General features: G+C 45.6%; 1 protein-coding gene across 9 annotated transcripts in view; it reads left to right on the top strand.

Moving 5' to 3' along the window:
* Positions 1-13,063, top strand: part of Mras (muscle RAS oncogene homolog) — a 53,066-nt gene that overhangs the window by 24,112 nt on the left and 15,891 nt on the right. The window lies entirely within an intron of this gene.

Genomic DNA, 13,063 nt, shown 5'->3' on the forward strand with positions numbered 1-13,063 from the left:
CCTAGAAGTTTAATGGTTTTACATTTAGGTTTATTATCTGTCCTGTGTTGATTAAAAAAAAAAAAAGGCATGAAGATGGAGTGAAGTTTAGTGTTCTGTAAATGGACATGGAGAGATTCCAGAACTATTTGTTGAAAAGACTGACTTTTTTCTGCTGAGATGTTTTTGTGCTTCTAGCGAACATCCATTGTCCTATATAATCTGTTTCTTTAATCTGTTTGTCCTAACACCAGTACCACACTGCCTTGATAACTGCTGACCTTCAAGATATTTGATGAAAAGACTGACTTTTTTCTGCTGAGATGTTTTTGTGCTTCTAGCGAACATCCATTGTCCATATAATCCGTTTCTTTAATCTGTTTGTCCTAACACCAGTACCACACTGCCTTGATAACTGCTGACCTTCAAGTCTTGAAATCAGATAATGTTGAATCTCTAGCTTTGCTCTTTTTCAAAGTCGTTTAAATTAGCCTAGGTCTTGAGTATTTTCATATGAATCTTAGAACCAGCTAAAATTTTGGATTAACAGTGTTCAGCCTTTTAACCCATGAATGCACTACTGTATCTCTTCCCATTTAAAATTTCTCTCATCAGTTTTTTTAAGCTTTGAATGTATAGGTCTTTTATACATTTTATTAGATTTATACCTGTATCTATTGATGCTACTGTAAATTTTTTTTATAGTTTAAATTTTAGTTTTTCCTTGTTTGCTGCTAGTATATATGTACTCAAATATATATATTTTTTCTTTTTCTTTTTGGTGCCAGTGATCGAATTCAGGACCTTGTGCTTACACGAGACAGGCAGTGGCACCACTGAGCTAAATCCCCACCTTCTCAATTTTATATATTAATCTTATGACTGTAGCTTGCTTCTTTTTTGGCCTCGTTGGTTGTGTCTGTGATATAGTTTTACCGCTTCTTTTTTTAATGTGGTTGGCTTTTATTTCTTTTTCTTGCTTTATTTCATTGACTAAGGCCTCCAGTCCACTGTTGAACAGAAGTCCTGAGAGTAGACATCCTTGTCTTGTCCTTAAGGGGAAAGCTTTTAATCTTTTAGCATTGGGCATGATGTTAGCTATGGATTTGTTATAGAGGTCCGCTATCAGGTTGAGTAAGTTGCTTTCTAGAAGTATATTGTTTCATTTTTCAGTATTTTGAAAATTTCCAACAATCTTTCTGTTCTTGACCTCTAAGTCCATTGTGCCAGAGAAACTTAGTGTGCATTATTTGAAGTGTTTTTAAACTTATTGAGGCTTCTTTTACCCAAAATATGGTCAATCTTGGTAAATGCTCTGTGTGTGTGTGAAAAGAACTTGTATTCTGCTATTGTTGGTGCAGTGTTCTTTGAATGTCAGAGCAAATTGGCTGATAATGTTTTATAAATCTTCTACCTCTGTATTGGTTTTCTTCTGTCAACTATTGACAGAGAGAGAGAGAGTTTTTTTTTTTTTAATTTCAGAGAATAAATGTGGATTTCCCTTTTTTTTTCCTTTCATTTCTGTCAGTTTTTGCCTCATGTGTTTATTAAATGTATAAATGTTTAGGACTGATATAGATTCTGGATTAATTGACCTTTTAATTATTATAAAATGACTTTCATTATCCTTGAGTTTCCCCTCCCTACACTGCAGCCTGGAAATTGTCAAGGCCAGAAGACACTCATAGATACCCTAGTTGATTTTGTATCCTATTTTGGGGATCACTGTTCTCTGTTGTCTGATATCTAGTGTCTTGAAAATGATTGTTTCATTTAATTTTTGGTTTTTCCAGGTGAGAAGGTAAGTCTAGTTCCTGTTAACTCCATCTTGACCATAAACAGAATTGAATCACTTTGTGAACATGCTAAAAAAACACTGGATTGTGCACTTTAAAGGGGTGAATATTATAGTATTTGAGTCATATCTCCATTAAGAAAGCACTACCTTTCGAAGGCTTGTCTGCAGCCTGGGATTTTGATCAGATCCACCAGGTACCAACGTGTTCCCACTGTGGGGATTTGGCACATGGTATTCTCTGTGCAGAACATTCTTCCTGCAGAAATACTTACTTCATTTAAGTCTCAGCTCAGATGTCACATTATCTGCGAGATTGTCCCTGACCAAACCATCTCCACTAGTGTCCAGCTACCCTTGTCATTTCTGTGACCGCCCAACTCTGTTTTTCCTTATTCAATTTCTCTATTTCTTTTACTGTTGAACATATTATGTATTTGAGTTTCCATCTCTCCTCACTAAAATATAAACGTCTGAGAGCATGAGCTTAATTTTATTTAGTACAGTTCCTCAGCATCTAAAATACTACTTGGCTCAGAAGAGATCCTCAGTAAACATTTGTGGGATGAATAAATGAGTGAATGAATTCTGAACAACAGAATATGTACAGTCACAGGTTTGGTATGCTAGCTCTGTTATTTTCTTTTTTTCTAATTCATTAAAATAAACATACATATATAACATAAAACTATTAAAATTAAAAACACACTTTTTTTTTCTAAAATAATTGCATGCGTCACTCATTGGAATTTATAGCACACTTCAGGATACAGTGAGTTAAATAAATGTAAACAAGTCTCTTTACAATAGAATTATAAGAACCTTAAATATATGGCCACATTGAAGCATTATCCTTAGGGTTCCCAAGGGGCATTTTTGTGGTACTGGGGATCAGTGGTACCCTGACCTACATTCCTAGCTACCTTTTTAGACAGGATCTTGCTAAATTTTCCAGCTGGGATCTGAACTTATGGTCTTCCTGCCTCACCCTCCCAAAGTGCTGGGATTACAGGTATGCACCACCACACCTAGCTCCAAAGGGACTGTTTTTTGCATGCCATTCTGGGCTGTGTCCACAGAAAACATTCTAGAAAATATTGCATAATGCGTGTAAGAGAGTAACCATGCCTGGTACTAATTGTAGCTCAGTATTTCTTTGCAGCCATAAAAGTTGTTTAACTTTTTTTTTTCCTTTGGACAGTAGTTTCTGGGAAAAAATGCTTTTTCTCAAGGGTGATTATTAGATTTCGTGATAACATTTATAGCAGTATCAGCGGAGAGGGGGAAGCACGGCCACAGCATTACTGTAGAAGCAGAGATTCTCAGAGCCTTCAATCCTACTGTGCAAGTCGGCCCTGGTTTACAGCACTGCCCACCCAGGCCTCCCTCAGGAGTGCTCAGTAAGTGCTGAGACCAACTCACTTCTCTACTCAGTATATGGTCTTTCTGTTAAGCAAAGGAAGACATGGAAGAGGGGCAAAAAAGAAAAAAAAAACAACCAAAAACTTTTCAGCTAAATATTAATTAGTATGGCTTTTCAAAGCACGTTCCATATTTGGGGAACTTTATTCCAGGGACTGTTGTATTGGGGCTTAAGTGTAACCCTGAACCTTTCTGAGTCTAGCCTTTTCTAGTGTAGATTGCAGCCCTGGGGTGGACTTTGCATGAGCATCCAGAACCCTGACATCCTACCTCCCTGGAGGCCACCCATCTGGGTGGGGCTGAAGGTGCCTTCAGTTGCTCCATACCCCACTGAGCTGCAAGTGCTGTGGACTCTGGGTTCTCTTCTTCCAAACCCAGAAAGAGTAGAAACACGGCAGCATGATGTTGGTGGTCACGGTGATGATGAGGAGGAGGATTATCATGACAGTGATGATATTATTGGGCAGTTGCTGTACGGAGGGCCTGTGGGCAGCACATTGTACTCACTGCTTTTATCCTTATAAGCACTGATGTGGTGCTCGGTACCTCTGTGTTGTGGGTGAGGAAAATAAAGCTAAGTGCCCTTGGGAATGGGAGTTGCGATCCCTGGGACAAGAGTGTAGGCTGGATTATCAGGACCAACGCACGCATTCGCGTCCCTTCTGACTGTGCTCAGATGCTCGGGCCAGGTGCTGTGTTCCCCTTGAATGGTGACACGTGTGGGCTTGCTCAAGAAGCCCTCTCTGTCTTTCCTCAGAGAGTCCTCAAGGGTGCCTGGTTTCTTAGAAATCTGTTTCTTGTTTTATCTCAAGGGGTTGCAGGAACCTAAGAGACAGGAGGCAGCAGCCATGCTCTCCTGTGTCTGGGGGACCCCAAAGCTTTGGAGCAGGCCTGTTCTGAGTCCTTTCTCACAAGAGTTGGAGACCTTTGTCTCACTTTCCACAGTCAAGTGCCCAGCTCTGGGGACATCTCTTCCGCCTTTCCCTGGTCCCCACCTCTCTGCTTTAGCTCTACTTTCCGATTCCCTGGCCTTTTTTTCTGGCCTCTTGAGTGAGCACCAGCCCACCTTGGCTTCCAGCTCATGGTTCTTCTTACCCAGTTCTCTTACTTATGAATTAGGAAACCCTGAACCGTTGCTCTTGGAGTTCTGTATTGGGGCTTTTTTTTTATTGTGGTAAATATGTATAACATAAAATTTACCATTTAAATGTTTCAAGTGTACAGTTCTGTGGCACTCAACATACTGGATTCACGTTGTTTAGCAACCATTCCCACCACATGTTTCCCGAACTCTTTTGTCTTCCTCAGCTGAAACTGTACTACTCATTACACAGTAACGCCCCGTTCTCCACTCAGTCCCTGGCATCTACCAATCTGCTTTCTGTCTCTGTGAATTTGACTGCCTAGGTGCCTCATCTAAGTGCTATGATACGTCAGATCATACAGTATCTGCTTTTTTGTTACTGCCCTATTTTACATGGCATAATATCGCCAGGATTCATCCATGTTGTAGCATATGCTGAATTTCCTTTCTAAAGCTGAATAGTATGCTCCATCCATCGTACATGGATAACATATATAATATAATGCATATGGTGTAGTAATATATGGTACAATATGCATACTGTATACTCCACTGCCTATATGTAGCATATTTTGAGTATCTGTTTTATCTGTTGATGGACATTTGAGTGGGTATCCTCTTTTTGGCTATTATGAATAGTGCTGCTGTGAACACAGGTATGCAGATGTCTCATTGAGTCCTGCTTTTACCCCTTTGGTGGTAGAGTTTTTTGTTTTTGTTTTTGGTACTGGGGATGGAACTCAGGACCCTGTGATTCTAAGGCAGGTGGTAGGCAGCAGGCAGCAGCACTACTGAGCTAAATTCCTGGCCTGGTCTTAGAGTTCTTGTATACCTATTTTTTTCTGGTGGATCAGGGATGGAAGGCAGCTCCATTGGTGTCCACTTATACTTGAGGAGCCCAAGGTGCTGATGGAGAAGTGTCTTGCCTAGAGCCACACTTAGGTAATGGAAGATCCAGTCCTTGACCTGCTGCTGACCCTGCCAAGCACGTCCTCCATCCTGTCAGGCTGCCTCCTACTTTGGCCCAAGCTTTGTGCGTCTAGAGTAGGATGTTGGCCAAATCCTTTGCCCACTTAGAACTGAAGCAGATGTTTCTGGGCCTTCCCCGCACTTGGCTCCCAACGAGTCTTTTGAATCTGCATCTGTCCTCCATCCCCAGAGAACAGCAGGGAACGCTGAGTCTCCAGATAGCTCTTCTCACCTAGGGGATCAGGGGACCAGCGCCGTAGCCTGTCTGTTCCATCTCCCCAGCAATGGCTCTGTCTTCACAAATAGCAAAAACCTGGCTCTTCTGCAGCCTCAGAAGCTGGGACATTTCCACCCTGGCTTCTGCCCAAACCTTAGACACAAGTGCTCTTGTCTTCTCCAAGGGTCCTGGACCTGGTGTTCCCCTGAACACTTGAATTCACATTCTTTCTTGGTGACAGGAGGAAAGGACTTTGGAAGAGCAGGGAAAGGAAATGGAACATTTATTGAGTGCTTTTTTTTTTCTAAGCCAAAGACTTTACCCAGTGGGCTTCTATGCTTGGGGCCAGCCATTGGGCTACCTTCGGAGTAGCCTCTTCCCAAGGGCCCCAGCTAAGAATGGGGTGCAGACAGACCTGCCCCTCTACCTGTTCTCTATCTCTGGGAGGTAGTGATGTGGGAGGAACTTCTCCTTCCCTGGAGGAAGCAGCATGACGGCTGGCCTGCCAAGATGAACCCAGCTCTGCAGGCCTGTGTCTTCCTGTTTCTCCTGGCTGCTGCAGCCTTTGTTGCTAATGCTTCCAGTAGCCTGGAACCTGCTGATCTCCAAGGTGCCAGGTTAGGCAGGGCGTGCTTATGGAACACCCTTCTTCACAAGGAATCCACATTTGTTCCCAAGTCCTCTTGCTGTTCCTCCTTTGGCCCTTAGGGCAGTGATAGCAATTACTGCTGACCAGACTTTTCCTTGGAGGCCGCACTCTATGCTGAGGTCTTTGATCACTTCATTTCAACCTGCTAGATTATAAAGTAGTTGACATATTCTGTACCTTTGTAAATTGCTGCTGCTTGAAGACCTGTGTCCTGAGGGCTCTTTCCCAGGGAAGCCCAGACCTCCTGCCCTGGCACCTGTGTAGCAGCTCTGTGATCAGTGGAGTCCACAGGAGAGGGGACTGAGACTCCCTGAGAGGTGAGCTGCATGATTTAGGTCACACAACTGATGAGAGTTCCATTTCCTCTCACCCCAGAGCTAGGGAGTCTCCGTCCTTATCTTTGCTCATAGGAGGTGAAGGATCCCATAGCTTGGTCTTGGTGATGGAGGTGTGTGTGGCTTGCCCCAAAGTCTGGGTTCCTCCCAAGCTTGCCCACATACATCACCAATAGGCAAGTCCTGTTTGCCTGCACAGATTATGGGACTGTGGTCTAACTTTGGAACTTTATGTGGGACCACTCCTGGAGGTCAAATGACCAATTTCAGCTAAGCACGCTGTCCTGACAGGTCAGTCTGAGGTCTCACCTGCCTGCCCTTGGGTTGGCTGATGTTCTCACCTCTTGACCCTGGGGTTGCCTCTGCTATCCTGTCCAGCTAGTGATCAGGGGCTCCTCTTTCCTTTAGGCAGAGACAGCTTCAGGACAAAGACATTGCACCTTGAGGAGGGGGGTATCCATGTCCACATAGGATATGGCCCTGCAGTTATCACAAAGAAAATGGAAAACTTTAATGTCAGCCTATTGAGGAGAGAGGCTTTGTCTTTTGCCCACCATTGCATCTCTGGTGCCAGCCTAGACTTGATACCTTTTTGGTGTTTAGTTGTTGCCTATGGAGTGAGGGGAAAAAGACACATTGCAAGGAATTTAGTACATGGTAGCATATGTATTATTGCTGCAACTGCTTAAATACAATTTATATTAATATTTACAAGGGTGGCTTCCTGTTTTTAGGAATAGAGCCTATCACACGTGCTGCTGAGGGGTCCCACTTACCCATGCCCCTCTCTCTGTCTGTGAAGTCCAGGAGTGAGACTTAGCACCCTGGTCTAGGCATGCCATCTCTTTCTACAGTGGCATGTGGATTGGATCCCAGATCTTCTGAACCTTGGAGTGTTTGTTAATTCACTCAGTAAATACTTCCAAGTGCCTGATGTAAACTTACCTCTCTTTTGGGCTCTGGAACACATCATTTGGTAAAGTGAAACTCTTGTTCTCATGAAGCTCGTTGTAGGGGAGCATAAACAAACATAGATGGTATTGGGTGCTGATAAATGCTATGAAGGAGAATATGACAAGGAAAGGGAAACAGAATGAGGTCTTTCTCACAAGGTGACAGTGGAGCAGAGATTGCAGGAGATAGCTCTGTGTGTACCCAGGGGAAGATAATTTCAGGAGTGAGAATATCAGGTGCAAAGGCCCTGAGGCAGGTTGTGCCTGGTCTGTTTGGGGAATAGTTAGTATAGTACATAAAGGGGAGGCTAGCTGGAGGTAAGGAGGTGGGCTGGATGCAGCTGAGATCATAAGGTCTCAAAGGAAAATAAGTTGTGGAGAGTTTTGAGCAGAGGAGGGAAATGATCTGACTGATGATTTAAAGGCCTGCTCTGGGTCTCTGGTGTGTAGCACAGTTGGTAGGGGAATCAGGGCAGAATCAGAGAGACTAGTGAACAGCCTGTGACCAAGGCACTGGAGGAGGAAGTGGTGAGAAGAGGTGAATGCTGGGAGTATTTTGAAGGAGGAAATCATAGGATTTGTGCTGGAGCATATAAGATGGGGTGGGCGAGTAGAGGGGAGTCTGGTCTGTACAACTGGGAGAACAGAATTACACTTATCAGGATTAGGAAGTCTAGTGAGAGGTAAGCTTGGGAGAAATCAAAAGTCTGATTTTGGACAGATATCTGAGCTGCTTTTCCTGCATCGCAGTAGAAGTCAAGGCAGCAGCTGGCTGTGTGAGTCTGGAGCAAAGGACTTGTGGGCTAGAGAAGCAAATCTGGGAGGTGACAGGGAGAGCCACAGAGGAGAGATCACCAAGGAAGGGAATGTGGTTAGAGAAGGAGACACCAGGATCTAGAGCAGTGATGGCGGACCTTTTAAAGCTTTCAGTGCTAACACACAGCCCACTGTGGCACTCGTGCCATAAGTACGCCACCACTGGTGTAGAGGCATGGGACAGGAGGGTAAGGAGGACCAGTCACTGTGGTAGGAGGAGAACAGAGAGAGCGGGTGCGGCCCATGGCCAAGGGAAGGAGGCACTTCACAAAGGAGGGAGCCATCAGCCACACCATGTGCCGGGAGGGGACACAGGCTGCCTGTTGAGTTAGTGAGACAGAGGTCATTGGTGACTTGACAAGAAGCCTGGAGTGGTTGGGAATGAAAGCCTGATTAGAGTGGATTAGAGAGAGTAGAGGAGAGGGTGGACAGAAAGGGAACAGTGCTGTGAGGAGGAGTAGAGAAACAGGATGTGAGATCCTGGGGCCAGGCTTTCTTGTTTTTAATTATTTCATTTTATTTAAGATGAAAGAAAGATAGCATGTTTAAATACTGATGAAAATAAAACAATGGAGAGAGAAAAGGCTGCTGCTGAAGAGCGAGGGGACAGATATAGCAGCAGTGTCCTTGCGAGAGACAGGAGCCAGTGTCCAGCCGGAGGGGCAGGAGCGGGGCAGGTCAGCCACCATCCTGAGAGGGCAGGGGAGTGAGCCTCTCAACAAAGGGAGATAGGCTGATACTTTTTCTCACGTAACTTTTTCACTGAGATATATAATTACATGTAAAATTCACATGTGCAGTTCAGTAGATTTTAGAATGTTCACAAAGTTGTGCTGCCGCAGATCACTGTTGGATCCACACATCAATAATCACCGCTGAGTAGTTCCTGAACTTTTCCATCACCACCCTAAAAATTCTCCATTCCCGCGAGCAGTACCTGAACTCTCTGCCTTTACAGGTTTGCCTATTCTCGATGTTTCGTGTAAGTGGAGTCATGTGACACACGGTGTTTTGTGACTAGATTCTTTCATTTAGAGCAGTGTTTTCAAGGCTTATCATATTGCAGTGTTATATCTTTTTTATGTGTTAATAATACCCTAATATATAGATGCATCACATTTTGCTTATTCTTTCATCAGTTGATGAATTAGAGTTGTTGCCATTTTTTGGCTCTGATGAATCATATTGCTATGAACGTGTAAGTGTGAGTTTTTGCGTGGACTATGTTTCAGGTCTCTAGAGCATATCCAAGGTGTAGAATTTTTTTTTAATTTTTGGTACCTGGGATTGAACTCAGGCCCTTGCACTTGCAAGGCAGGCGGTGAAATCACTGAGCTAAATCCCTGGCCCCACAAGGTGTAGAATTGCAGGATGGTATATTTAAAATTTTGAGGAATTACCAAGCTGTTTTCCAAAGTGACTGTTGTAGAGAGAAACAGGGAGACAAAGCCTTGGCCTCCAACCCCATGAACACTTCCCAGCCACTCTAGGAGGCCATTTTGTATTCCTGCTAGCATTTTCCACCAGTGCCTCCCACGTGGACTTCTGTGGGGAGGAAGCCTCCGGAGATTCTCTCCTGCTGGGGCTCTGCTTCAGGTCAGCTAAGAGCAGAGACCTGGAGCAGGAGACCCCAGGCATGTTTACGCCATCACCCAGAGAGAAGAGGGAGACTGGAGAAAGCTATATTTACAGCCATTGGGTGCTCTGAAGGCCCTGCCAGCACAACCAGGAGTTTTCTTCTGGGCACACATGGCCACCGGGCAGCAGGTGTGGAGGACTGGAGTGTGGCATAACCAGCAGGGTGGGTGTAGGAAGCACAGCCTCCAGACCTTCAGCTTCCATCTCTGCAAGTCTCAGGCGTTCTGTCCTCACTCTTTCCTCTTCAGGCCTTGGGGACACAGCTGCCAGGTCCCTGCTCAAAGACAGGCTGATGCAAGAAGCAGAGCAAAGCCTAGGCTCAGACAGGCCTGCTTGAGTTCACTCCTGCCTCGGCTGCTGCTCATTAGCAGTGTGAGACTGAGCAGCTCCTGGCCTCGCCCGGCCTCAGTTTCTTCACCTGTAAGGGGCTGGCTTCCCAGAACGGCTGGGAGGTGTACACGGAGTTGGAGGCTAAGGCTCTGCAGGCCCCTCACCCCTCTGGCACCTATCTGTTCTCGAGCTCTGGTTACAACCCAAGACCATGTTGCTCTGTCCCCCATTGCTTTTTCCTCCTTCTCCTGGCTGAGAATACTGGGGGACCAGGGGTGTTCCTGCCTTCTCAAGGACCTATCATCCCAGAATGTGCACCCACATGTGCAGTTTGCACACTGACTCTGGAGCTGTGGACCCATGAAAGCATCTCCCTTGGCCTCCTCATTCCATTTCCCATAGCTGTAGCAGTCTGGCCTCAAGAATGGGTATTGCCGGAGCCAGTGGCCTCCACTCTGTCCCTGATATTGTCCTTAAGTCATTGTGCTGAGGAGGTTGGGGCTGACGCCAGAGGTACTCTTCTTCCCCCATTGCCAGGGAGCCAGCTGGCACCTCTATAGGGCTTTTAGCTCCCTCTCCTGTAGAGAGTCCCAAGCGGCCTTGCTTTCCATACCCAGCCAGCCCTTTAGAGAAGAAGAAAACAGCACGTTTTCTGGGAACAGCATGTGGTGGAGACATTCAGGCCTGCAGCCTAGCACCCACTCCTACTTGCCACACACCCTTTCACAGAAAGGGAGTGCAGATTCAATCAGGAAAAAGTCCTCCTTGTTATCTATGCTCAACTGGGTGACATTATTTTACTCTAATCTATTCCTGGGAAGGGCACAGGCTTCCCCACCTAAGCCTCCTATAAAGTGGACGTGATCATTCTTCCTCCCCACAACGGGTCTAGGGATTACAAGTAGATAGAAAACTCTAGGCATGCTCTTTAATTGCATCCTCTCTAGAAATTATTATCTCAATTATTTCATGTTCTGGAATCCTTGTTTCAGCCTGAAAAGTACACTGTGAATGTTAAAAAAATCAGATTTTAGTGAGTTCCCTTAAAGCCGGAATGGGCTACTTTAACACAGCCATTTCCTGTAGCCTGCGCATGATTTGTCTCGTCATTGTGCATACAGTTTCAGAGCCTTCATTAGGTGCCAAAGCTTTTGGGAGGCCCAGGAAAATGCATGCCAGGTACCCACTCTGGGGCTCCACCAAATGGCACAGAGCTGAGCTAGGTATAGAGGCACAAATGGGAGGGAGTGCACAGCAGTAGGAGGTGTTCGTGGGGAGAGGTCAGAAGCTGAGACCCCTTCTGAGGATGAGGGGTAGTCAAATTTACCTGCGCTGGAAGGAACTAGGAAAGCTGAAGGGAGTAAGCGGACTGCCTTTCTTTGCTTCTCGTTTTCAGCAGTGAGGACTGAACCCAGGGCCTTTACACTGAAATGTTTCCCCAGGCCTTTGTTATTTTTTATTTTGAGACAGGGCCTTGATAAGTCACTAAGTTGCTCGGGTTGGGCTCCAACTTGCAGTCCTTCTGCCTCAGCCTCCCAGAGTTCTGAGATGAGGCGTGTGCCACCGTGGCGGGTAGAACAGGCTTTCAAGGCAGAGCTGACAGCTTGGAATCAAGGCTCAGCCCACCTGGTTCTTAGTGATCAGACCCACACCCTCTAGTGGGGGAAGGAGGAGGTGGAAGAGGAGGAAGAGGGACTTGCTCAATGTGGGTCGGGCTGGTGTCTTCTTCATGTTGGCTGCCTGCCTGCCTGGGACTAGCATATGGGGCTTGGCTTCTGAAATCCACCAGGTCTAAGAGCAGTCTTGGCTTAATCCTCCTCTGCAATACTGTTATTATCTCTAGAACCTCTCTCCCCTACCCACAGATGCACTCGTGCGCGCATGCGGACCCTGGCAGAATGCCTCTTCTCTCCAGTGACTAATGCTTTCAGTCTCTGGAGTCCTCCTACCTTCATAACATCAGGCATGGTGATTGCAGGCAGAATCATAATTTCTTAATAGGCTGGCGGCCTGCTATCCTCCGCCTTGGAGGCAGTGTTGCTGACGGACGTCTGTGTGATGCGTTTCCAGGTGTGCGTGAGGAAAGGAAGGCTGCACACCGCCTGCCGCCCCCACCTGGCGCAGGGTGGCAAGAACAGCTTCCTGCAATTCGTGAGGCGGCTTAGTCTCTGCAGTTTCATCTAGTTATTGGTATATTCCGGTTTTGTATATTTTTGTGAGCTAATTTTGATCAATATGTTCTTAAATATTTCATCTAGAATTGAAAATATATTGCTATCAAAATTTGTAGTTTTCTTTCACAATTAAATATATGTCGACATTCAAGATGAGAAATGCTGAAGATTTTCTTTTTAGTTTCTTTTTATCTTTTTACTTATTTTTGAATTATGATAGAAAACGTTTTATAAGAGAGTTCCTATTCTCTTCCCTTTTCCTATGCCCTCTGACTTTTCACCTTGATCAGCTGCTGCTCCCTGACCTGCAGGCAGAGACTCCCTAAACAAAGGAGCAAAGGCAGGGCAGGGACAGAGTTCAGGCCAATGCAAACGGAACGGTGGTTCTGGGTCCCCTTCCCCTCCCACTACAGCCTGGCAAAATTGACTGTCAAACATCCAAGTCATCATCTGGATCTTCTGGGGCCAGGTCATCATAAGCATCTGGCTCTTACAAGATGTGGCTGGGAGCCTGGCTTGGCTCAGAGTGCAGCAGAGCCTGTTGTTTTTCAGAGATGAACTGCAAGGGCAGAGTTAGGCTATCTCTGGTTTCTCTTTCTTTCTTGGACAGGCAAAGATTAAAGATCAAACTAGTTGTGGGATCTACCGGCAAATGTGTGAGGATCTGGGTGGGGCTGGGACTGCACGGGGGGGGGGGGGGCT

This window comes from Fukomys damarensis, unplaced genomic scaffold (assembly GCF_012274545.1).
Source record: "Fukomys damarensis isolate Sample0158 unplaced genomic scaffold, DMR_v1.0_HiC HiC_scaffold_37, whole genome shotgun sequence".
In the NCBI taxonomy this organism is placed as follows: domain Eukaryota; kingdom Metazoa; phylum Chordata; class Mammalia; order Rodentia; family Bathyergidae; genus Fukomys; species Fukomys damarensis.